Source organism: Herpailurus yagouaroundi, unplaced genomic scaffold (genome assembly GCF_014898765.1).
Source record: "Herpailurus yagouaroundi ecotype Mexico unplaced genomic scaffold, PumYag 140, whole genome shotgun sequence".
Classification (NCBI taxonomy): Eukaryota; Metazoa; Chordata; class Mammalia; order Carnivora; family Felidae; genus Herpailurus; species Herpailurus yagouaroundi.
The window spans coordinates 76424240-76449084 of NW_024412395.1; the positions used below are offsets into that span (position 1 = coordinate 76424240).

At 41.3% G+C, this 24845-nt stretch overlaps 1 protein-coding gene and 1 long non-coding RNA gene across 2 annotated transcripts in view; one reads left to right on the top strand and one right to left on the bottom strand.

The window, feature by feature from the left end:
* The window catches only part of ANKRD44 (ankyrin repeat domain 44), a 330752-nt gene that overhangs the window by 299885 nt on the left and 6022 nt on the right, over positions 1-24845 (bottom strand). The gene's annotated exons all lie outside the window — the stretch shown is intronic.
* Positions 2738-5038, top strand: LOC121030868 (uncharacterized). Its single transcript, XR_005790447.1, has 2 exons — positions 2738-3554; positions 3789-5038. It is a non-coding gene; the product is annotated as an uncharacterized LOC121030868 (long non-coding RNA).

The window sequence follows — 24845 nt, forward strand, 5'->3', positions numbered from 1 at the left end:
CTCTCTCTCTCTCTCTCTCTCTCTCTCTCTCTCTCTCTCTCTCTCTCTCTTTCTCTCTCTCTCTCAAGAATAAACATTAAAGAGAAACTTTAAAAAAACACACACACCTAGAATGTTGTCTGCGTCACAATCACCTAAGAGGCTTGTTAAAACACAGAAGGCTGGGCCGGCCCCCAGAGTTTCCAAAGCCCATAGATTCTGGATAGGGCCCTAAAATTTACATTTCAAACAATTTGCAGTGGTGCTGTTTCCGCAGACCTGGGGACCATACCACCTAGAATATCTCCAGAGCCTTTTGGAAAGGCGGGGTAGGAGGGGTGGGAAGATGAGAGAAGCTGAGGGTGACCTGGGAGTGGGGCAATCACAGTAAGCAGTGGAGGGGCCCCCAATAACACAGGGTAAGTTCCATGTATGCTTTAAATCAGTGATTTGTCATATCACTTAAGAATAAAGAGTCTATATGGGGCGCCTGGGTGGTTCAGTCGGTTAAGCGTCCAACTTCAGCCCAGGTCACTATCTTACGGTTCGTGAGTTCGAGCCCCACATCAGGCTCTGTGCCGACAGCTCAGAGTGTGGAGCCTGCTTCGGATTCTGTGTCTCCCTCTCTCTCTCTGTCCCTTCCCTGCTCACGTGCTCTTGCTCTCTCTCTCAAAAATAAACATATATATATATGTATATATATATATATATATATATATATATAAAATAAAGAGTCTATAACTATAAGCCAACGTGTAATGGCTACTACATTATCCATGGAAAAAGAGACTGAAATGAAAACAGAGAAGACTTTCACTTTTCATGAGTGTGAAATGAGATTGGTGAACCAAAGGGGAAGTCAGAATATGTCACAGGGGATACGAGGTCCCAGGTCAGAGACAGATGAATGGCTACTCCTCTGTCTGCAGGACCCTAAGGAAAATTCACTGGCTCTGCATTGCTCCTTCCCTCTGTTGATTTATGGTCTTGCCATGATGAAAACCCCAGATCCACAGTCTGAAGAAGACCTGGCTTCTGCAATGAATAAAACTGTGGTTTGACCAGCCACATTCAGCAGGGTTACCCAGTGGTAACCAGTCAAAATCAGACTTCAGACTTCTTTTGGATCAGCCTTACGCTGACCTGGCAAAGATAATGCAGGTAAGGCAGGACCAAACTACTTTGTGCATTATTGTGGGCAATGCGAATTTCTTCTGCTAAGCTGGAGCAAGACTAACACCAACGTATTATACCTTTTTCCCATGGCCCCTCCAACTTCCAGGTACATTGCCAGGAGACCAGACGTTTCTGGATGAAGATTTCCAATCAAGGCACTGCTTTGTGGCCCTAACTTTTATTAACCAAAAAGACTAAAAGTCCCTTCTGCCCATCTTCTCTTCATCCTTTTCCCTTCCCTCAGGGATGAAATGCGGGTCAGCAGCAAGCAAGTGCCTCAAATCTCTGAGCAGAGACCTTTGGCCTTGGAAACATTTGGAGCAGAAACAGGTGGTGTGGTCTGGAGCAAACATTCAAGAGAAGAAAATACCAAAAACTCGGAGAGGAGAATGTCTCCACATGGAATTCTCATTTGCATTTCATGCAGTCTCCAGTTTTTCCATGTCCCTTCAAAGGTTAGGTTCTCATATGGTGTGCTGTGAGCAGGTCAGGCTGCTCAAGGGTTTTTTCTTCTGGTTTCAGGCTGGGTAATATTTCATAACCACATGATTGCAGGGCTGAGCTTAGCAGTGCTGTATTTAAGAGACGATTGCATATCCATCATTCAGACCACATTTCAAAGACTGATAAAATATTGCTTCTGTGGACTTAAGAGAACGTGATAAAGCATTTCCCTCTCCTAACTAACAAGACTGTGAGGGTCACTTCCTAATACAATGCCTGCCTGTACACAGTGAAAATGCATTTCTAACTGGAAGATGGCTGAGAAACTGTATCGCACAGTCTAGGCAGTAAATAAGTCATTGCTTCTCTACTGTATATCATGGTTAGATTATTTGTCCTAAAACACAACTTTGCACAACCCACACAGCTGATCAAGTCTTCCGTGGCTCTGCTCAGAATCCACACCTCCTAGACATCTTCCAAGGGGCCTGCACACCGCAGTCCATTCTCTCCAATCCACCTCCCGCAGCTCCTGTGCAAACCCTCTGCTCCAGTCAAAACAGTCCTGGAAATCCTGCACAGAGACCCCCACCTCTTCTCTCTTGCTTTGCTGAGCTCCACCCCAAATGTCCCCACCCTCTTTCTTCCCAGTTTGTCAATCTTCTACCATGAGGCATTTAAAAACCAGGTCGGGACACCTGGGTGGCTCAGTCGGTTAAGCGTCTGACTTCGGCTGAGGCCACGATCCCATGGTTTGTGGGTTCAAGCCCCGCATCGGGCTCCATGCTGACAGCTAAGAGCCTGGCGCCTGCTTCAGATTCTGTCTCTCTCTCTCTCTCTTAAAAATAAACACTGAGAAAATTTAAAACAACAACAACAACAGCTCAAATCACATATCCTCCACAAAGCTGCTCTTCAGGAAACATCCCTCCCTGGACACTCTCCTCACCCCCATCTCCTGACTGCTGTGAGAGTGACAGGCCCGCCCTGTACACGGGCTGTCCTGCACTGTGGCTTCTCTGCTTCCACATGCTCCCACCTTGCCGCAGCTGGACTGTGAACCCCGGGAACACTGCCTCCTCCCCAGCATCTCCCCTGCTCCCCTCTCATGGTGCCCTGAGGTTTGTTGCCATCACTTCAGCAATCAGCACCCTAAGAATTCGGTCCTCTCTAGGACTTAGGGTTTATGCTATACTTCTGTCTCTAAACCATCTTGATTTCTCTTCCTTGGTGTCCAATCACTGCCCTCTCTTTTAACCCCGGGCATGTGACAGGTCTGCCAATTCACTCTGTCCCTAGGGCTGTTGAACAGCTTAATGAGTGTTTAACAGAAGAATCATAAGAGGTGATTGCTAGGTTGGAAAAAATCACCCTGGGTCCCAGGAGGCTATGTGCAGTTTACAGACAGGAAACCGGCAACAGGGAAAAAAAAGATTAGTGTGAAGAATAAGGGGGCTAGGCTCCCCTCCACCTCAGCAGCAGTGCCTCCAAGAAACAAAAAGGAAAGCATCTGGCTAGAATGTGGACTGAGACTGCTGAGATGGGAAAACTGCACACACAACAAAAGCACAAAGGTTTGCAAAAGGCACAGTTGGCTCCCCATCCCCCATCACCAAGAGCTCAACGGGAACGCTAGCCGTTTGCACTCAGCACATCTGTTTTCAGTTACCTGTGCCTGAACCACAAACTCAACAGAGAAATGGAGAGATTTCGAGCTGACTCCACGGTTTAAGGTCGGTTGGGGCAGATTATGCGGAGGCAGAGACGGAGTGTGGAAGCCTTCAGCCGCTGTTGTGCCATGTTCACGGTCTTGACAGGCCACACCGATGGCATTTCAGTGGGCCACGAACTGTTCTTTCATTGCCTTGACTGCTGAAAAAGTTAAGAGCTGCCAAGGAGTATCACTATCGCTTGATAAACACAGCTACCCATGTTAGTCAACCACTAATTAACAGGTTAACTGGGGCGCCTGGGTGGCGCAGTCGGTTAAGCGTCTGACTTCAGCCAGGTCATGATCTCACGGTCCGTGAGTTCGAGCCCCGTGTCAGGCTCTGGGCTGATGGCTCGGAGCCTGGAGCCTGTTTCCGATTCTGTGTCTCCCTCTCACTCTGCCCCTCCCCCGTTCATGCTCTGTCTCTCTCTGTCCCAAAAATAAATAAAAAACGTTGAAAAAAAAATTTAATTAACAGGTTAACTTACAATTAACAGTTGCATGTTACCAATCCATTCCCAACATATCTATCCTTTCTGCTTCCATTATTCTACCTTGCTACTATCTTCCTAAACCTCTCCAGCTAAGATTATGTTTTTCCTTATTGAAAAAGTCTTTGACTACTAGAATCTTCTCTACATTCATTCCTAAGCCCTGGTTCTGTTCACAACATGGGCTCTCCAGGCTCATAAAAATACTTCCAGGAATAACATTCCTTTCCTTTCAATGAATTGGGGATACAGCATATTGTCCACAGATAGATGCGGCCAAGTGGGAAAGACAGTCATTAACGGTGTTTTCCCTTCCATAAAACCCACCACATTTGGTGCTGGAGTTAAGTGAATACAATCTTGATATCACTGAGCTACTTTTTGGAATAGCACAATATTGGAAATCTCTCCATACCAAGATCCACACCCCTCCCTTTTCAGACATTGCCCTGGCCTACATAAGCCTGGTACAGTTGCCAAGCTTTACCTTCCCCCGACCCTTACTGCCCCTTTATTGCTGTAAACACAGCTGCAAGAGAGAAATGTAATTTTAAATATCCACTTTGGTAATAGGGATCCCAATGACTTCATTGCTACTTGAAGCGTTTCTTGAGAAATTGTTACCAATTATTAAAATACATATTTTCTTGACAACTATTGTCATCCAAGTACTTAATTTGTTGGGCTTTCAATAGTTGAGTTTCCATTATGAACACAATTCTTTTGTAGGGAAACATTAAATATTTACTATAATTAAAAAGGCACACCATGCTAGTCATTGTTTCACTATTAGTTCTTATTTGAATTGCTTTATATGGAAACACAAAGATTAATACTGAAATGTCAATACAGACTATATCTAGGGGCTCTGCCCAGAGATGACATGAAATATACTGGACTCAATAAATATTTATTGAGTGGAAAAATGAATTGTATGCCATTCTGTTTGTTCCCAGGGGAATTCATCATAATGGGCTTTTTAAATTGATTAGGTCTTACTGTAAGGAAATTTAAACAGTATAGTTTGGTGTCACCTGGGCTGTGTTAGAGAAGGGTAACCAAGTTCTGAGACAGGGGTCGCCAAACTCTCCCACCAGTCTCCACGTGGGAGAAACGAACCTGGGTGAGGGGGAATCTGAGTGACACTTAGAAACTTACACAAAAGATACTCTTCCATAGAAGTATTCCAATGATGTTTCCCTCTCTTAAAAAAAAAAAAAAAAAAAAAAACTACCAAGAGAATTATAAAAATAATTCAGATATAAAACAGATATAGAGCACCACTAGTTAACTTGCCAAGTAATCATCTGAAAACTGCTATGTTTTTAATTCATAAAAGCAGAGGCCCTAGTGTTCTGTGCATAGAAAAGTAGGGGCTTCGCTCACTGATCATCCATCTGGCTTCTCCTCTTGCTCAAAGAACTTACCCACTTCCACCATTTTACCCACCATCTATTTTAATTACTGCTCATTCCACTCCAACTGTTTCATCTTCATTCTCCCCAGATGTAAAAGGAAAACTCTCCCTGGATGTAAAAGGAAAGTAAAAAGCTGGGCTCAATCCCTCTCCTGCAAACCTGCTAAAATTCCCAACGTCATGCCTTTCGTCTTCCCGGGGTGGCCCTTGGATCTGCCCCACACACCCAGGATTCATCGTGCTCCATCAAAACCACTCCAACATCCCCACCTGGAACTCTCTGAACTGAACTACCTTTATCCAATCTTCATATATGACTGAGCTCAGTTTAGCATTCAAAATACACACACACACACACACACACACACACACACACACACACACGAGCAGTAACAGTCCCTCCCCATGCCCCTTCAGCCTTTCTCCAATGCCTCCAAGTAAAAACATTCCACTGGAAAACATGGTAGACGTTTTAGTGTCTACAATTGTATCAGAATCATTTTATACGGTTTTAGACAGAACACTGATTTAGAATTAACACTGACCAACAAGTATCATGCTGTAGAAAGTTTACCACAGATTGAAACAAGATTTAAACTTTCCTTCCACTGCTGGGAACAAAATGAGGGAAAGTTATAAGCAAGCAAGTAGCAGTTTCAAATTCCCAGGAGGCTTTTAGAGTAATATATACATTTTAAATTCCAAGGAAAAACTTTGCCTGCATTTCTTTAAAAGAGGAAATACCAGTCAAACTACACCCCATCACATTATCCCTCAAAATACAGTTAGCAAGTTAGCAACATCATTTCCTCACTTTCCAAACACATCTGCTGCTAGATTCAGCAAAAGACTTACTTTACATCCTATTGCTGGCTTTGAAAATTACCAGCCTCAAAAGAAATTTGATGTGAACTACCTAGGGGTTGGTGCCTTATACAAGGGCTGACAATGGTTTTCCGGTTTTAATTAAGCAAAGTAACTCCCATTTCGCCAAGAGGAAGAAAATGAATTGACTGCAAGCCAGTTATCTCCAAAAAAATGTCCAGGATGTTGTCTCCTTGCTGGATTGAGGGGTACAGGCAAACTAAAGCTAAGATGCTTTCATATAATTATACTATTGAAATATCTACATTTCTCTGGAGAAAATAAAGTAACTTCACATGAACAAATGTGTAACATGTTCATTTCATATAAGACCAACTCCCAAAGTACCTCCAAACATGGACAGACATTAAGAGATGCAACTCACTTTAGTGAAATGCATTTACAAACAACATCAAAGAACTGCATGAAGAGAATGAATGAAAGTCCCGTGGGCCTCTGGCAGGCTATCAGGATTTCTCTGAGCTTTCCCTGCAATTCGTTCTAGAGGTTTCCAACTATCATTCCCCCAGAATATCCATATCCTACGACCAGGTCCGAATTGCCTTACCACGAAAACTGAACAATGGAGTCCTTTTCCTAATTCTAAAAATAAAAAAATAGTAATAATATCATCATCATAAAATGATATATGGCATTTACTCTTTTGTATTTTGTAACTTTCCCATTAATTTCTCTACAACCTTAGCAACCTACCACCACAAGTTCTCACAAGAAATTAAGGCAACGTGTGGTCAAAAACTACATGCATATTTAAATGAAATCCTAGAAATGATTCCTTACACAATTTTAAGTTGTTAAATTTTAAGATATAAAGACCAGCAACACCCACAATAGAAATCTATTTTCTGCTAGTGAAGCAGGGCCTTTTTCATAAGACAGAAGTGGTGAAATTTCAGTTTTGTGGCACTCCAAGAAATGTGCATCTCAAAGCCCACCCAGGAACTTCACATCCTGAGTGAGTTTGAGTATCACCCACCAGCCTCTAGCCAAATCCCTCAATCCTTCTACAACACATTCTGCAGGAAGTGATGAAAAGTTAGAGTTTGAGTTACATAAGGCCTATGGCCCCTGGTGAGTCACATTGCAAAATGTCCACCAACAAGTTCCACAAACCCTCCTCCTGTGAGAATGTGGCTGGGACCATGGAGGCTAAGAGTTAATCAATGGAGCAGGTCCAATGCCATAAAATGCTACCAGTGGCATGGAGCTCCAACCTGTTCCTCTTCTGGGTCATGATCCATACACAGTAGCCCTGCCTGTGATAGAGCAACTGGATACAACGGTGCAAAGTGTGGGAAGCCATGGGTTAAAGTGATTTGCTAAACTATGGGAAATAGTCTAGCTGGATGTTGGAGCTTTAATGCTTGCTTGGCTCTAATGGAGCAATGACTCCCGCTCCTTTCTCATAAACATGCTAAGTAGATTTTTACTTTCACAAGAACCTACACCCTTCTGTGGCTTTATGACTTACTTCCACCACCAAGAGTCTCTTACGCTATTAACAGCCTAGTGTCACAGCCCTAAAGACTTGGACTGTTTGTTAGTCTCGGGCATGCCCCCTTCACAAGTTCCTGCAAAATAAACCCTGGTTAAATGGATTATAGAAAAACAAAAAGGAGAGAACACAAAAACCCATGTATGGCTGATAGAGAACCTGTACAGAGCTTTTAAAAAATCAATAAAATGATGGGGCGCCTTGGTGGCTCAGTCAGTTAAGCGCCGGCTCAGCTCAGGTCACTATCTCATGGTTTGGTTTGTGGATTCAAGCCCCGCATCGGGCTCTGTGCTGACAGCTCAGAGCCTGGAACCTGCTTCAGATGCTGTGTCTCCCTCTCTCTCTCTGAGCCTCCCCTGCTCATGTTCTGCTCCTCTCTGTCTCTCAAAATTAAATAAATGTTAAAAAAATGTTTTTAATCAATAAAATGACATAGTATCAGATTCTGATAAAAAGAAGAGATTTTAGTGTAGTCACTTCTGGGAACCCTCTGCCAGCTTCATCACTGAGTGCCAGTGCAAGCAATTCAACCATTCCATCTCCCACATGAAAAGCCTGACCCCACAGCTAGCTCTGGGAGAGTCTGAGAGTACTAACCCCTTAATTTACAAAGTAAAATGGTAAGCTGACCTGTTCTGCACAAGGGAGAGAACACTTCCATTTGACCACTGCACCTGGTCTACATTTGCTGCTCTACAGGGTTCCCCAATGGCACCATTAAAGGACATTATCCTTTCTAAACATCTTTGCCTCAATAGATTCCAGTTCCACCTTCCACCTGAGCCTGTTTCTATTTAATACCAGTTCTCTCAATTTGTTGTTGGTTTTTTTTTTGTTTTTTTGTTTGGTTTTTTTTTCAACGTTTATTTATTTTTGGGACAGAGAGAGACAGAGCATGAACGGGGGAGGGGCAGAGAGAGAGGGAGACACAGAATCGGAAACAGGCTCCAGGCTCTGAGCCATCAGCCCAGAGCCTGACGCGGGGCTCGAACTCACGGACCGCGAGATTGTGACCTGGCTGAAGTCGGACGCCTAACCGACTGCGCCACCCAGGGGCCCCCAGTTCTCTCAATTTGAAAGCAATCCCTTTTTATTTAATCCAGGATCTCCCAAAATGCTATCAAAATGGCAACCGAAGTTGACTTAAAGAATTCTTCAAGGAATTTCTAAGGACAGAAAACAATGTCCTTCTACTTCCTCCACCTTGAATTTTTTTTTTAATGCTTCTCTTTGCTTCTCCCAGAAATATCTAAGCTGACTTTAAACAATGCAAAGTACTTTTTTGCTTGTGAAGCTGAACAAGTTGATTTCCATTCAAACTGTTGGAAAATACCAAATTTTGATAAGCATGAAAAGGCCACATAATAGAAACTCTCTGAGATTCATTGAAGTTCCCAAATTTTCTTATCCTATTATATCCTTTTTAAAAAGAATCTATCCAACTACATGACATTGTGGAAAAAGCAAAACTATGGAGACAATGGAAAGATCAGTGGCTGCCAGGACCTAGGGGGGACAGAGGGTGAACAGGCAGAGCACAAAGGATTTTCAGGGCAGTGGAATTACTCTGTATGATACGATAATGGCGGATATATGTCATTAAATATTTGTCAAAACCCACAGAATGTACGAGACCAAGAGGGAACCCTAACGTATACTATGGACTTTGGATAATAATGATGTGTCAGCGCAGGTGCGCGGTTGTAACAAACACACCCCTCTGGCACTGGGTGTAAATAGTGGGGGATGGAAGGGGTGAGGTGGGGCAGCGAGTATAAGGGAACTCTGCACCTTCTGCTCAATTTTGCTGTGAACCTAAAACTGCTCTAAAAATAAAATCTATTTTTTTAAAAAGGATTTTATACTACTGGATGCCCTATATACTCTAATAGCTACCCCTTAACTGAAAAAAGGGGGCAGAAGAGTCAAGAAAGAGGTTAAATCTCCCGCAGCCCAAAAAGGAAAAGTGTAAGAAAAAGCCACGGTGCTGTAGGGCCTGCCTTGTGACGTCACAGAATACTTGGCAGAGGATGCATGTTTCTGTTTGGTCTGGAGCTGAGCAAGAGAGGAACCAGCAATGCTAGTCATCAGATCCCAGCATTCTCTTCGAAGAACCATTTTCAACGCTGGTGAAGCACTGCGGCATTGCACGGAAAAGCCAGACAGATCCATTCAACATACACGTGCAAACATACATCACTCTGAATTTTATATCCAGATATTTCACCTCATTTTTTGTAAAGTAACTGCCCAGTAGAATATAAATTCTCAATTTACAAAATCAGGGGACGTGTTAGCCAATTCAGGAATTAAACAAACAAAAGTTGTTGTCAGATGTACTCCTGCAAGCAACTGGTTTGTCAAAGATCAGGTATAGAGCAGGATCTGGGTCTTCAAATATAAGAAATTAGCTTTCTGAGGCACCTGGGTGGCTCAGTAGGTTAAGCATCAGACTTCGGCTCAAGTCATGATCTCGCGGTCTGTGAGTTTTGGAGTCCTGCGTCAGGCTCTGTGGTGACAGCTTGGAGCCTAGACCCTGCTTCAGATTCTGTCTCCCTCTCTCTTTCTGTTCCTCCCCTGCTCACACACTCTCTCTCAAAAATAAAAACAATAAACATTAAAATTTTTTTTTAAAAAAGAAGAAATTAGCTTTCCAATACATCAAATTCTAATTAAATTTTAAAATCTAATGAGGAACACCATTACTGACATCCTGCTATTACTCAATCAGTTGCACAGAGTGAAACATAAGGAGGGCACGTAGAGACCTGATTCAACATGCCCAAGAGGAAGTCTTCATGAACACCAAATAAAGCTTCAAAAGTTGCAGAGATAAGCTGCCCAAATATTCAAACACACAAAACCAACTTATCATCAAGTATTGACATACTATAATTGTCCTGAAGAAACACAAAGATCATGATGGGGCTCCTGGGTGGCTCAGTCAGTTAAGCATCTGACTTCGGCTCAGGTCACGATCTCATGGTTCATGGGTTCAAGTCCTGTGTCAGGCTCTGTGCTGACAGCTCAGAGCCTGAAGCCTCCTTCGGATTCTGTGTCTCCCTCTCTCTCTGCCCCTCCCCAACTCATGCTCTGTCTCTCTCTCTCTCTCTCTCTCTCTCTCTCTCTCTCTCTAAAATAAGCATAAAAAAAAACCACAGAGATCATGAAAGAAATGTTAATGAATTAGTTAATTAAAGGCTAGTTAATTTACAACATGTTTAACTGAGAACATATATAAAGACCTCTACATATCCCTCCACCTTACCTTCAAAAGTTAAAGTTTTAACACATATTAGTCTAGTTTTTCAAAAATGCAAGCACAGCCTTCAAAAGCAATCTGTATTGCCTAAGACACTTGACTAGTGTGTCTGTCATTCACACTTGAGGTGACCCAGTGACCCATATTTGGCCAACTGATGGGGCTACAGGGGCAGGGGAATGCAGGCCACCAGCTGTGAGGACATCAGCCCATCCAACGTTGCCTCTCTAGAGTAGTGAGCTTTACCCAGGCGGCCTTGGACCCCTGGAGCCCATGAAGACTTTGCAAGAGGTTTGCAGGCACGGGTTATTTTGTGGGTATCAAGTTCCAGACCTCCACTTCCATATGTCCACATTGCTAAAAGTCATGTGTTTGTGGCTGAGGCATCACTCTGCTGTTGTTTCCCATTTTCCTCTTCACCATCTTCCCTCAAAAAGTAGACTTACTTCTCACCCATTCTGATTCGGACCAAGGGAATTGTCCCTAAGGTGTAAAAATGTCTGGTAGAGAAAGGGCACGTTCAAGATATGTGAGTCAGGAGAACTTCCTTTAATTCACACCTCCTTTCCTTCCATTAACTTCCTTTATCATGAACTAATTTAAACCAGGAAACAAAGCCTCATCAAACAATCAAGAAACACACCTCAAATAAGAATGTTTAACTTGTGCATGTTTTACTAATAATTTATCAATCTTTGGGATATATTTATGTTTTGATAAATAGTAGTATAATAATTAGTACAAAGAGAAACTCAATCCAGGAATTTATATAACTCTAAGCACCTTAGGATCATATTTTTATTGCAAAGTACCAGAGGATAATTGGGGCTTTTTAAATGTACTATATTTGGATAAAATTCTGTGTGAGGAAGTGGAATGGAAGTATTGAATTCAAGGAGAAAAGGGAACAATGTAAAATTTCCACCTATTAAGGAAGAGCTTGCTCGTGTGTTTTGTAAGTGATGATGGGGCACATCAAATCACAACAGCGTTTAAATTCCATTCAATACAATCCAAACAGTGATATCACCTTTTTCATTTTAAAAGTCGATATTTACGTTATGCCAGGAGTGATATATATCCTTTGTACCTTTCTAACTTTATGATGGAAAACTTCAGATGTCAACCTAAAAAGTGTGCAAGGGGATACATTGTTTGCAAAAACCTTTTGGGAGTGGAAGTTGGGGGTAAAAACATTGCAGAGGTGCTCATAAGCATCAGTAGATGGCCTGGGGTGGCCCTCCCTTCTGTCTACCCAGGATCAGTGGTGGGAAGCATATTCTGCTTCCCTTGGGCTCAACTAAACTAGAGACTTAAACCAAGAACCCACATTAACAGTCACTTCCTGGAGCACCTGGGTGGCTCTGTAGGTTAAGCATCTGACTCTTGATTTCAGCTAAGCTCATGATATCGCAGTTTGTGAGTTTGAGCCCTGCATTGCGCTCCATGCTGACAATGCAGAGCCTGCTTGCGATTTTCTCTCTCCCTCTCTCTCTGCCTGTCTCTCTCTCTCAAAATAAATAAACTTAAAAAAAAAAAAAGTCACTTCCTATGTAAGTGACTGTCCCAGTTAAAGCCAGTCTAACCTCTTGCAATTACAAAAAAATAAGATAAAATAATAAGCAAACATTTCTTTCTATTTTCTTGACTGGAGAGGGAGGGAGCTGTTTCAGGTCTGTTCATGTCATGACACACTGAACTATTAGTCATACAATTCTTTCATTTTTGTTTGTTTATTTATTTATTTTGAGAGAGAAAGTGCAAGTGTGGTAGGGCCAGAGAGAGAGAGGGAGAGAGAGAATCCCAAGCAGGCTTCGTGCTGTCAGCGTGGAGCCCAATGTGGGACTTGAACCCACAAACAGTGAGATCATGACCTGAGCCGAAATCAAGAGTCAGACACTTAACCAACTGAACCACCCAGGTACTGCTCAGCCACATAATTCTTGATTGTATACATTTAACAAGGTACTAAGAAAAAAATCCACCAAAAACTCAGCAATATTTTCTACCTTCAATCCTTACATTCAGGCTATTTACATAACAAAAAATTAATCATGTTCTATCCTTCCTGTCTTTGTGGTAAAGTTTGCAGGATGAGGAAAGAAGGTAAAACAGTAAGGAACTGAGAGTGAAGGCAGGGAAGAAGGAAACACAGCAGCAGAAACTGGCCCTAGATCATTCATTCATTCAATAGTCCTTGCTAACCTAAACTCGAGTGAACCACAGCCTTGCATACTAAAAAGTAGGGGTGCAAACATTTTCCCCCAGAAGTGAACAGCAAATAAATGGCTTAGCTCCAGCCTTCCCAAGCCACACATTAATCAAGGAGCTAAAAACGGATTAAAACCAGAAGTGAGAGGCTCCACGGAGAAACTTGCCTCCTTCCATGTAAGAAGGAAAATGAAAGTGCTCTTGAGATACATCTGCATTTAGACACATCTAAAGATTAGGCAGTTCTGTGACAAACATTCCCTTCAGACGGCAATTTCACATACTTCTCATAAAATTCTAAATAAGAAAACAGAGTACATCGTAGAGGTACTTTGGGGGTGAGAGTGTGGGAAAGCCTTAGTGTTTCAACACAACTACCAGCTACAAGTGTTTTCAAACAAGAACGAAGTTCCATGGCCTTCTGCATATCAAAAAGTTTTTCACCCAGAGGGCAACCATGAAGCAAAACCCTTTTGGCCCTGTACACAATGGGCTCTCTCTTCTAGACCAACTTTGAAGTGTGTGATACATTCTCATCTAGATAATGGAAATGATATGATACTAGACCCACATAATAATTACCTAGGCAGCAGACTTCAGTATTCTATCACAGGGTGTTTATGCAGTGTTTCAGGCTACATCCTAAATATAACTATAGAAATGACATGTGATTTTACAAGTGCTGTTTAAGAAAAGGATAGGCAAATGAAATGCATCTCAGACTGAGCAGAGAAAAACAAGATCTCTACCCCCACTAACAGTCGGGCAAACCAAATAATAACCACTCATCTCAGTTTTTCCCTCTGAAAAATGGGAATTTTACCATTCTGTTCACCTCCTGTCTCCTCCAGATTTTTATGATATTGTTCAGAAAACATTGGAGGTCTTCAGCTGGCTTAGGTACTGAGTCACTGTCAATGTTTTCTGAAGTTATACACTACATGAATTTCTTCACAAATCTTCTTTATCAACAAGTATCTCCATTAATTCCTTCTCTCTGGAGAATCAAAAGAGAAAAATGAAGCTAACTTTTAGATGAAATATCACATGTGCTGACTGACCTCCCTTCTGCCCTTTACTAACCAGTTCAAGGTGTCCGTCTTCTTCTAAGTTCAAAAGAATCTCCAGGCCTAGAAGGAGTTTTAGAATAACTCAAATGACTTTGGAAGTATAAGAGTGGGAGACAAATTCTCTTTTAAATTATAATGATGTGAACACTGGACACCACACACACACACACACACACACACACACACAGACACACACACACACTCACTCACTCAAACCCATAACTCACACAGAAATTAGCAGACTTAGCTTCAAAGAGAACTTTCTAGAATAGTGGGAAATGTTAGATAAGTGGATATTATTGATATTTATTTTTTAATTTTATAATTTCCATTTGTAGTAATTGAGTGTATCTTCAAAATGCATTCATTCAGTTGCTATAGTTGGCTCTCCATGAGATTAAAGCCATTTCCATCCCCACAGTGATCTAGAGTGTCTACTCAAAGAAACTAAAAATAGTATTTTTAGCATATAATGGGAAATCGAAAATATTAAGATTTGTTTCACTCTCAAATATAAGAAGTAAAGTTCTCCTCCCCCATCATGGCTCTTTGAGAACATCAAAAGTACATTTTAACTGTTCCTGAATCCACATCTGGAGTTTAAAAATCCAGTTTAAAAGGCAAATGATTTAAAATACAAACATATGGCTTCTTTCTCTACAGTGATTCCTAAAGGGAGAAAAAAAAGTCTGAGTACAAACAAACTATTGTTTTAAAGGGGATTTTTCCTTTTAATTAAAAACATAACCAAGTAAGCTAACTAAGCCTCTACTTTCTCCTGGATAAAATAATAAAAGCAAGAATTATATTAATCTAATTAAATCTAGATCAAAGTACAGTATAGGAAATACGAAGATAACAAGAGTGTAGTATTGATATCTGAAGAGTGTGGTCCCAAATCTGTGTTGGGGTACAGCAGGGGTTGGCAAATTTTTTCTGTAAAGGGCCAGACAGTAAAGTTTTCGGTTTTGCCAGACATGCAATCTCTGTGGCAACTACCTAATTCCACTCTCGGGGTCCCAAAGCAACCACAGACAATACATAAACAAATGAGGGAGGATTTGCTCCGATACAATTTTATTATGGACACTGAAATTTGAATTTCAAATAATTTTCATGTGTCTCAAAATATTATTCTTTTGATCTTTTTCAACCATTTAAAAACATAAGGGGCGCCTGGGTGGCGCAGTTGGTTGAGCATCCGACTTCAGCCAGGTCACGATCTCGCGGTCCGTGAGTTCGAGCCCCGCGTCAGGCTCTGGGCTGATGGCTCAGAGCCTGGAGCCTGTTTCCGATTCTGTGTCTCCCTCTCTCTCTGCCCCTCCCCCGTTCATGCTCTGTCTCTCTCTGTCCCAAAAATAAATAAACGTTGAAAAAAAAAATTTATAAAAAAAAAAAAAAAACATAAAAACTATTCTTAGCTAACAGTCTGCAAGACAGGCCTCGAGCTGGATTCAGCCTGTAGGCAGTAGTTTGCCAGCCTCTGGGTGAGAGCCATCAAAGACTGGAACAGCTGTCAGCTCATCTAACCAACATCCTCATTCCTTAGAGGAAACTGAGGCCTAAAGACAGTGTAATGACTGCCAGGGTCTCACAGCCAGTTCTGGCAGAATCGGAGGTAAGAATTAGATGTCTGGAAAAGCTCATTGAAATGATAAAGCAGTGATAAGGAAATGTCCTTCTTGAGTTCCGTTCACAAAGACAAGCAGGAGGCACTTAAAACCAGAGATGTCACAGGAACCTCATTACTAGTCCCAGGAGCCCCCAATACCTGCCTTCCCACTGTGTAAAATAATTTCTTATCTGCCAGTCACTACACTGATTCAAAAGGTTCGATATCAGCAGCAAGAACCCACAGAATGGGTCAAATAACCATCAGCCTGATTCTTTCCAGGCTTCTGGGTACATAGCTCTGGTCATTGCTTTTGTAGCTTAAATAACAACCTCCACTTTGGTTATTCCAATCCTAGAATTCCAAGAAATAAGTGTCAGTGTTGCTGAAGAGCAATGTTAAAAACTAGTTTAGAAGCAGAGTATAACAGGTGATGACTACTTTAGCTTAAAGCTCAAGAGCATCTCTAACATTCACCTTGGAAAGTAACATGGTCAGCCATGGTCAGCCTCCCTCCATTCTCAGTTCCTTCCTCCCCCCCCCTTTTTTTTTATAAAGAGAGAGAGAAAGCAAGGGAGAGGGCAGAAGGAGAAGAGACAGAATTTCCAGCAGGCTCCACACTGAGTGTGGAGCCCCACTCAGGCCAATCCCATGACCCTGAGGATCACAACCTGAGCTGAAATCAAGAATTGGATGCTCAGTCTACTGAGCCACCCAGGCAACTCCTCCCCTTTTTTAAAAATATATTTCTCTTGGGGCACCTGGGTGGCGCAGTCGGTTAAGCGTCTGACTTCAGCCAGGTCACGATCTCGCGGTCCGTGAGTTTGAGCCCCACGTCGGGCTCTGGGCTGATGGCTCGGAGCCTGGAGCCTGTTTCCGATTCTGTGTCTCCCTCTCTCTCTGCCCCTCCCCCGTTCATGCTCTGTCTCTCTCTGTCCCAAAAATAAATAAACGTTGAAAAAAAATTAAAAATATATTTCTCTCTGGGGCACCTGGGTGGCTCAGTAGGTTAAGCAGTCAACTCTTGATTTCAGCTCAGGTCATGATCTCACATTTTGTTGGTTCCAGTCCCATGTTGGACTCTGTGCTGACACCCAGGAGCCTGCTTAGGATTCTCTCCCTCTCCCTCTGCCCCTCCTCTGCTTCCGTACTCGCTCGCTCTCCCTTTCCCCCCACCTCTCTTGAAATAAATAAATAAACTTTAAAAAAAATACATGGGGCACGTGGCTGGCTCAGTTAGTAAAGCATGAGACTCTTGATCTCAGGGTTGTGAGTTCAAGCCCCACATTGGGTATAGAGATTACTTTAAAAAAATGAATCTTAAAAAAAAAAAAAGAATTAAAACATACACATGTATCCAATGATGTTTCACTTACCATCTTGTCAAATAGCATTCTACGGTTTTGAAAGGAAAAAAGACTCCAAATTAAAGTGACTTTTTACAAGGAATCCTTTTTCTGACTTTTTTAATCACACTTTTTTTCAGAGAAATGTATGGCTTTCTATCCTGTTGTACATTCATTCTAAACTTGAAATTTTACACCAATGTTTCTCAGAAATTCTCCCATGATGATTTTTTATGAAGGCTGCTCTATCAACTATCAACGATTCTGTTCTTACGCACTTCCTCAAAAAGACATGGTTTTATACTTCTGTGAAGAGGAAGTGGCATTCTTAAAAGTAATTTTCAGTTCTTTTTGACAACTTAAATCAAGAATGATTGCAAACTCCTCAGAATTTTTCAACACACATTTATTCTCCTAGATCTATCTTAAACATAAAATCCTTCTATCAAATAAACTAAATCAGTTCATTCGTTAAAACCAAAAGGAAAGAAAAATGCACTTCCTAAAGTTGTAGGAACGAATATGCTACAACTCAAATCTAAGTATGGAGATTTCACACAAGAATAAAACAAACAGAAAATTTTCTACATTTTCAATGTTTAAGTTAGTGATTAAAAAAAAAAAAAGACCAGATAAATGGTCACAAATTTAAAACAAAAAAAATAATAAAATCAGATTCCCATTGAGCGGAAATTGAACCCAGAGAACTAATCTTTAATTTGACAAATGAACCAACCAGAAATTCAAGGACTATGTACTGAGTGTCTATAGACCAGTTGCTATACAAAGACTTTTCCCGCTGGATTGTCATAACTTCCGTGTAAAGTAAGTATTATTATACCCATTTTACATTCAAGAAAAGTTTTGTCACAATTGTGTATGAGACACTGTCAGGAGAAGAGATGTGCCTATAGCCTAGATCTGCAGACAGCAACTTAGGTATTGTCTGAACTGTGCCATTCCCATGTAATATTTTTTGGAAATTGTTCAATGAGATGTCATAACATTTTAAAACATTGTATACACAGTAATAGAGTGCCGTGGGACTTTGATAGAAGACTCTTTGCTAAAGAGCAAAGCCCCTCAAAATAAAATGGTTTCTTCTTGGCTGCTAAGAAAAGTAGCATTAGCAACTAAATGTTACACTCACCTCATGGGCCCCAAGACTTAAGTATACTGAGGCTCCAGAGCATCCCAAACTCAAGTCATCTGGCTTCTAAATTACACATGACAATATCATTTACTCAAGTTGCAACCGGCCATTTCTCAAGCCTCCGGTCTATTCTTAAATCTGCACTCCATCAAGAAGGCTAGGGAAGGGTTTTCACACTTGTAGAAATAAACACAGATATCTCAGCATGCCTAAAGCAACACCGAAATCCTTGGGGGCCATAACCAACATTCACTTTCTGTTCAGGTAAGAAAAGGGGCGTGGCAACTCAGTCATTAAAACTGAGACCTTATAACTGCTTGCTGTTTTTTAAACCTACTCAGTTTAAATGGAAACATGGTTTTAAAGTAATGTAACATCGTGATAAGCACTGGGTGACCTACAGAAATGTTAAATCACTATATTTTATACCTGCAACTAATATATTACTGTATGTTAACTGGAATTTAAAAAGGAAAAAGTAATATAACAAAGTGATTTGGGACAACTCTAATAACTAAATTCCCCTGGACATACCTCACACTGAAATAACTGTACAAGGATAGCCAAATCTAGATCTTCAAAAAGGCATCAGAGATGTGATTTTAAGGCAGATACTCAAATATCTAACATGAGTTATGAAGGCCACTTAAACTAAGTCAATAGATGGGTAAGTTTCACAACTAATTCAGTTAGTTGCCTATTTAGGCAACAAAACTGGCACAACTGTGTGCTTTCCAACAATCAAGGATTCTAACAACTCTACTGAAGACATTCTCTGAGATGAGAGGGGAAAGCTTAGAAGGGACACAAAGAGAACAGGAAGAAGTAAACTGAAAAAAAAAAAAAAAAAGCTTCCCAAAAGAGTGAGTCACTAAAATATTTAGGTGCCCTGGACAAATGCTAAGGTTTTGTGGTTTTGTTTTCTTGTTTTGTAAGATAAAGACTTTCTTTTTAAACATAACCACAATACCGTATTCACACTTTAAATCTTCAAATAACCAGGCAGTATTCAAATTTCCCCAATTGTCTAACAGAAATGTGTTTTTTAGGTTTGTCTGAATCAGAACCTAAATCTATTCACTGCAGTTAGTTTATACGGGACTTAATTCTCAGTGATGTATATATTTCCCCCACCCCCTCCCTCTTTTTCTTTTTTTCTCACAATTGATTTTTTTTAAGAAATGAAATCATTTTTTTTCTATAGATTCCCAATAGTCTGGATTTTTAAAGTAATTTTTAATAAAAACTTAAAGGTTAAAAACAGGCCTTCTCCACACCTACTACATTAATCTGTCAGTGTCTTGTACCATGAAGACCATCCATCCAGCCTCTTTCAATGAAGTTCAATACTCCAGGATACATGTTTATCCACAAAATGTTGCCATAACAAGAATGTGTACAATATTCCCTTCAAGTAGGAGGTATGGTAGAGACAGAAAGACCCATAAGGTAACACCTCACCTTATGCATCAATACTTTTTAGCACAAGATAGCAATACAAAGTCATTGTTCAAATATCATGCCTACACAACACATGGAAATAATGAGTTTTGCCCAGACGCAATTTATGCCTCCAGGAGAGGACACGTAGTACCTATCAGAAGCCAAGTAAGAAAGATTTGTTAATACACAAATACCATTTCTATCCAGGATGCATGTTGACTATTTCCTTTCTTTCCTCTTATGCTTTCCTAGTATGAACCCCCTGCTTCAGTAAAGCCAGTCTTCAGGTTACCTGACAGGTACATGGCACATCACTCACCTGGGATGTCTTTCACCCTCATACACTAAAATCGTTCCCTTCCTCAAGGATCACTGGACTCCCTCCAGCTCCCTGATGCCTTTCTTAGTAACTATGCCCATCTCTGGACTTCTGTAGTTCCTAAGAAGTACCCCCACAATGTAGTCTAAACCTGCACTATACCTACTTTGAGAGCTGTTTCATATGCCACGTTGTATTCAGTAAATATCTGATGTGGGCCTTCCATGCACAAGGCATGCAATACCATCTGTAACCACCACAAGCTCCATGAAGAAAAGGGCCTCTTGTGATACTACACCTGTCTCAAGAGGCCAGAAGCATGACAGCTAAGAATGTGCACTGTGGAGACAAGCTTGCCCAGATGTGAACACTGGAGTCATGAGGCCCTAAAGAGACTACTTCAAATCTCAGTTCTCGTGTTCCCCATCTATAAAGTGGAATGGTAATAGCCACTCTTTTGTAGAGATGTTGTCGGGATTAAATAACATGAAGCACGATTATTGTCTTATCTCCTTCCCAACTTGCTGTCTGGTTTCTAACTCTTTTGTTGCACCTGTTCTTATCCTTTGTGGAAAGACGGGGAGCAGAGGACTCTATCAGAGTCACTACCTTGGAGATGGGGTTCATTAAACTGACCTTGATTGCTGGAATACATAAAAGAGGTCCACTTAGCAATGGGTCTGAGCATCCTTTCCCATGATATTTAGGGTCCACATTTCCCTTTCCCTAGTGTCACTCTGATACCTTCCCTATAAAGAAATGGAACCCCTGAGAACCAACTACAGTGCTAACCCATCCCCACCACTGAAAGTTCAATTTAGATAGAGGAGACATATAACCAGGAAAGAAGACAATATGTGATCTTTTATCTTTCGATGGGGAAGAAAAATTTCTCTGAATGTTGTCTGAATGGAAATCCAATACCCCAGTGTACAGATGGGAGCTGTGTTTACAATAGTATTTTTGTTTGTTTATTTGAGCACCTTATGAGTAAAAACATTTGAACATTTAGATATACACACAGACACACATACATATTTATATCAGCCATTTAACAAATATTCATTGAACATTTACTTATGTGCCTTATACTGTTTCTAAGTGCCAAAGTTACACTAGTGAATGAACCAAGCTAACAAAACAACAAAAAGCTTTGCCCTGTTATTTTTATCTCCTCTACACATAAGTTTTTATTTTTATACAAAGATAAAATATATGGTATAAGGGATATGTACCATGGAGAGGAAATAAAGAAAGGAGACCGGAAATATGGCATAAGCAGTTTGTACAGCACGGTCAGGAAAGGACTCACTGAAAAGGTAACGTTTGAGTAAAGATCTGAAAGGGGTGGGCATGAGGATCTCTAGGGGAGATGCTCACAGGCAGCAGGAACGTCAAGGGAGGACAGTAGGAGACATGGCCAGATAGGTGAGTGGAGGAGACCTGGAGGATGCCACTCTGTGACTTCAGCTTTTCCTCGGTGTGATGTGGGAGGATTTGAGGAGAGAAATGACGCAATCTGAGCATCAGAATTCCCTCACTCTGATGGCTATGTTGAGAGTCAGGTGTCAAGGCTGGATGCGTGCGTCCAGTCAGAAGAAGGCTGCTGGAATAGTCTACGTGGTGGTTTGGCTAGGTGGTAAAAAGTAGGAGACAGAGCTAAGAGGATTTTTATTGTACTGGAGTATAATATAGATTTTAAAAACACAAAAATAAAAATTTTAAAGGGTTTTAAAAGAAATACGAATTCTGACATTTTCTTTCCCAAACTCAATAAGCCATCTTGCTCAGCCCTGGGGCAAAAGCACACCTGGCTTTGGGAGGCTACTGTTTAACAATAACAGGTTAGTTGACAGGTCCCAGTTTACCTGAATCTCTACCTGGCTTTCTGTTATGACACTTCTCCTGTGCTCACTTCCTATCTTTCTCTTCATCTTGCCAGGCTTACATCGCAAAACAAGCTTCCTCCATCGACTGGGTACATCTACACATACAGAGTTGTTGACTGCACGTAGGAATTCCCTCCCTGAGAAATTCTGTGGTCACTGTGTCAACCGAATCCATTATCTGGGTCCAACAGTTGGGAAATGGACTTGTTAGACCCAAATGTTATTATGGAGTTCAATAAAACAGGATTACTGGAGAACCCAGGCCATCTGCTAAAGCAAATGAGAAAGGCTAAAGTAGGCATGAGCTCAGCACAGCTCACAATAGACAAACATGGGGTTCTGCGCCCCTCCCTGAAACCTTATACTACTTCTAGAAGTATGCTAGAAGATGCCATTCTTGGGGAAAGGACCCCTGACCTGTAGGCAGAACATGGGGTATATTTCTCAGACCTGGTCAACTCTACTGGCCACCACCACCCTGGGAGGGTAAGGGAAAAGAACAGAAGTTGATGGAAGGCAGATACTTTTCAAACCAGATTCCCAAAGTTGAGAAGAGGTATCTGGGGCATTCTCTTAGAATGTTAGAGCTTGAAAGAATGCAGAGGATTCTTCACCCATGAAATCCCATGTTACAAAGAAACTAAGGCCAGGATTTGCCCAAAGCCATATAAGTATTAGAAAAAGAACCATGAGGAGGTGCCAGGGTGGCTCAGTCAGTTAAGCGTCAGACTTCAGCTCAGGTCATGATCTCACAGTTGGTGAGTTCGAGCCCCACGTCAGGCTCTGTGCTGACAGCTGAGAGCCTGGAGCCTGCTTCAGATTCTGTGCCTCCCTCTCTCTCTCTCTGCCCCTCCTCTGCTCATGCTGTCTCTCTCTTTCTCAAAAATAAATAAACATAAAAAAAAAAAAAAAAAAAGAAAAGAACCATGAGGAAAATCCAGGTCTTCTGATTCCCAATCTAGTGTTAAATAAACAAAAGCAATTTAATACAAAACCCTTTTTTCTTTTTTAACATTGAAACCTTTGAGACAGATTGAAACTGTGAGGAAATTTTGTATATCTAGGCCTCAGATGTTCCTACAAATCTCTTTAGTTTTACCAAGAGCTCTGGAGGCTCCCCCGGGGCAAAATGGTCTCCTGCTATTAAAGATCTCTTAGAAAGTTCCACTGGGGTGCTTATGACTCACAAGGGTGAGAGTGGGGGAATTACAGATACATGAAGACCAAGAAATACAAGCAAGCATTGACTTAGCAAAGCCTGAAATAACCCAAAAGTGGACTATATACTTCTTACTTACTTGGTCCAATTAACAGGGTGCTAGATAAATTTTCAGTTTCAAAGGGGGAGACAATAAAAAGATTCTTAAAAATTATGAATATCATAATGAAAGACTAGAGTCATGATCATTAATTTCAACCTCAACCTCTTGGGCTACCAACTCTTTTACAGACTTGAACACTGATGAGAGAAAATACCTCTGAAATCAAGTAGAAGGTAAATATGTTGGTAAGAGAGTGCTAATGGAGTAATCAATAAAAGTGATGCTCTATAAAATAAACAATCTTGGATCATCTATCAAATAGGGGGAAGGGGGAAGGTGGAAGGTGGTCACAGGGCAGGAATCAGTTCCTAAACCACTGACATCGGTTACAACCTTCTTTTGGAATCTAACTTAACTTTCTGACTTTATTGCCTAGAAAGCTAAATTGGAGCTCATCTGCAAATACACCCTCCATGGCCACATCTGTGAAGAAGACTACAGCACAAACTGTGTGCAACAAAGGGACTGAGTCACAGAGAGAGAGGGAGGAGCCAAGACACCTGAAAGACATCCAGTCCAACCTCTTCATTTTACAAATAAGAACCGGAGGCCCACAGAGGTTAATCTGACCTGCCATGGTTTGGCTAACAACATAGGCCACCTCTCCCTTATCTTATACTCATAGCAAACACTGACAGTCAGTTGTTACATTTCCCCCCATCCCTTGCTGCAAGAGCCTGAGCGCTTCTGCAACCCCTCAACCAACTGGTCAGAACTGATGTATGAAATGGAAGCCATTTTCCAATTCTGGACTTGCATAAGGTTAAAAAACAATGTTTGTAATACCTGCTCCAGTGTAAACATGACTCGAAAGAGAGTGACTGGTCTACTAGTCACTAATTCACCTACTGTCAAGCCTGAGGTGAACAAACACAGTCTATGTAGTGTGACCATGTGTTCAGATTTACTTGGGACAGTCCTGGTTCACACCTATTTTCCCAGCTTAATATTTAATAATACACCCATCATTCTCAAAGCTGCCTCAGAATGAATAAAAATGACATGATCATCCAAATTCTACGTAACACTTAATCATCTACAATAATTATAAACATTTGTTTTCTGAGAACATGATGTCAGGAAAAGAACACTGAATCAGTTACCAGTAGGTTTCTCATACAAAAGGGCTTTCAAATAATATTAAATGCAAATAATCTTTGAAAGGGCTTTAGGGATCGCTACTGCCACCAATCTCTTATATATTAAGTTTCAGTATGGAATCTTCTTTGAGGAAAACAAAAAGGAGAGCCAGAGGGAGCGCCTGGCTGGCTCAATGGGTAGAGCATGTGACTCTTGATCTCAGGGTAGGGAGTTCAAAGAGTTTACTTTAGTATTTTTTAATTTAAAAAAAAAAAGTTTTTAAATCTTTACTCATTTTTGAGAGAGAGACAGAGTGTGAGCAAGAGGGGGCAGAAAGAGAGGGAGACACAGAATCCGAAGCAGGCTCCAGGCCCTGAGCTGTCAGCACAGAGCCCAATGTGTGGCTCGAATCCACGAACCGTGAGATCATGACCTGAGCCGAAGTCGGATGCTCAACCGACTGAGCCACCCAGGCACCCCTCTTTAATTTTTTTTTTAATGTTTATTTATTTTTGAGACAGAAAGAGAGAAACAGAGTGC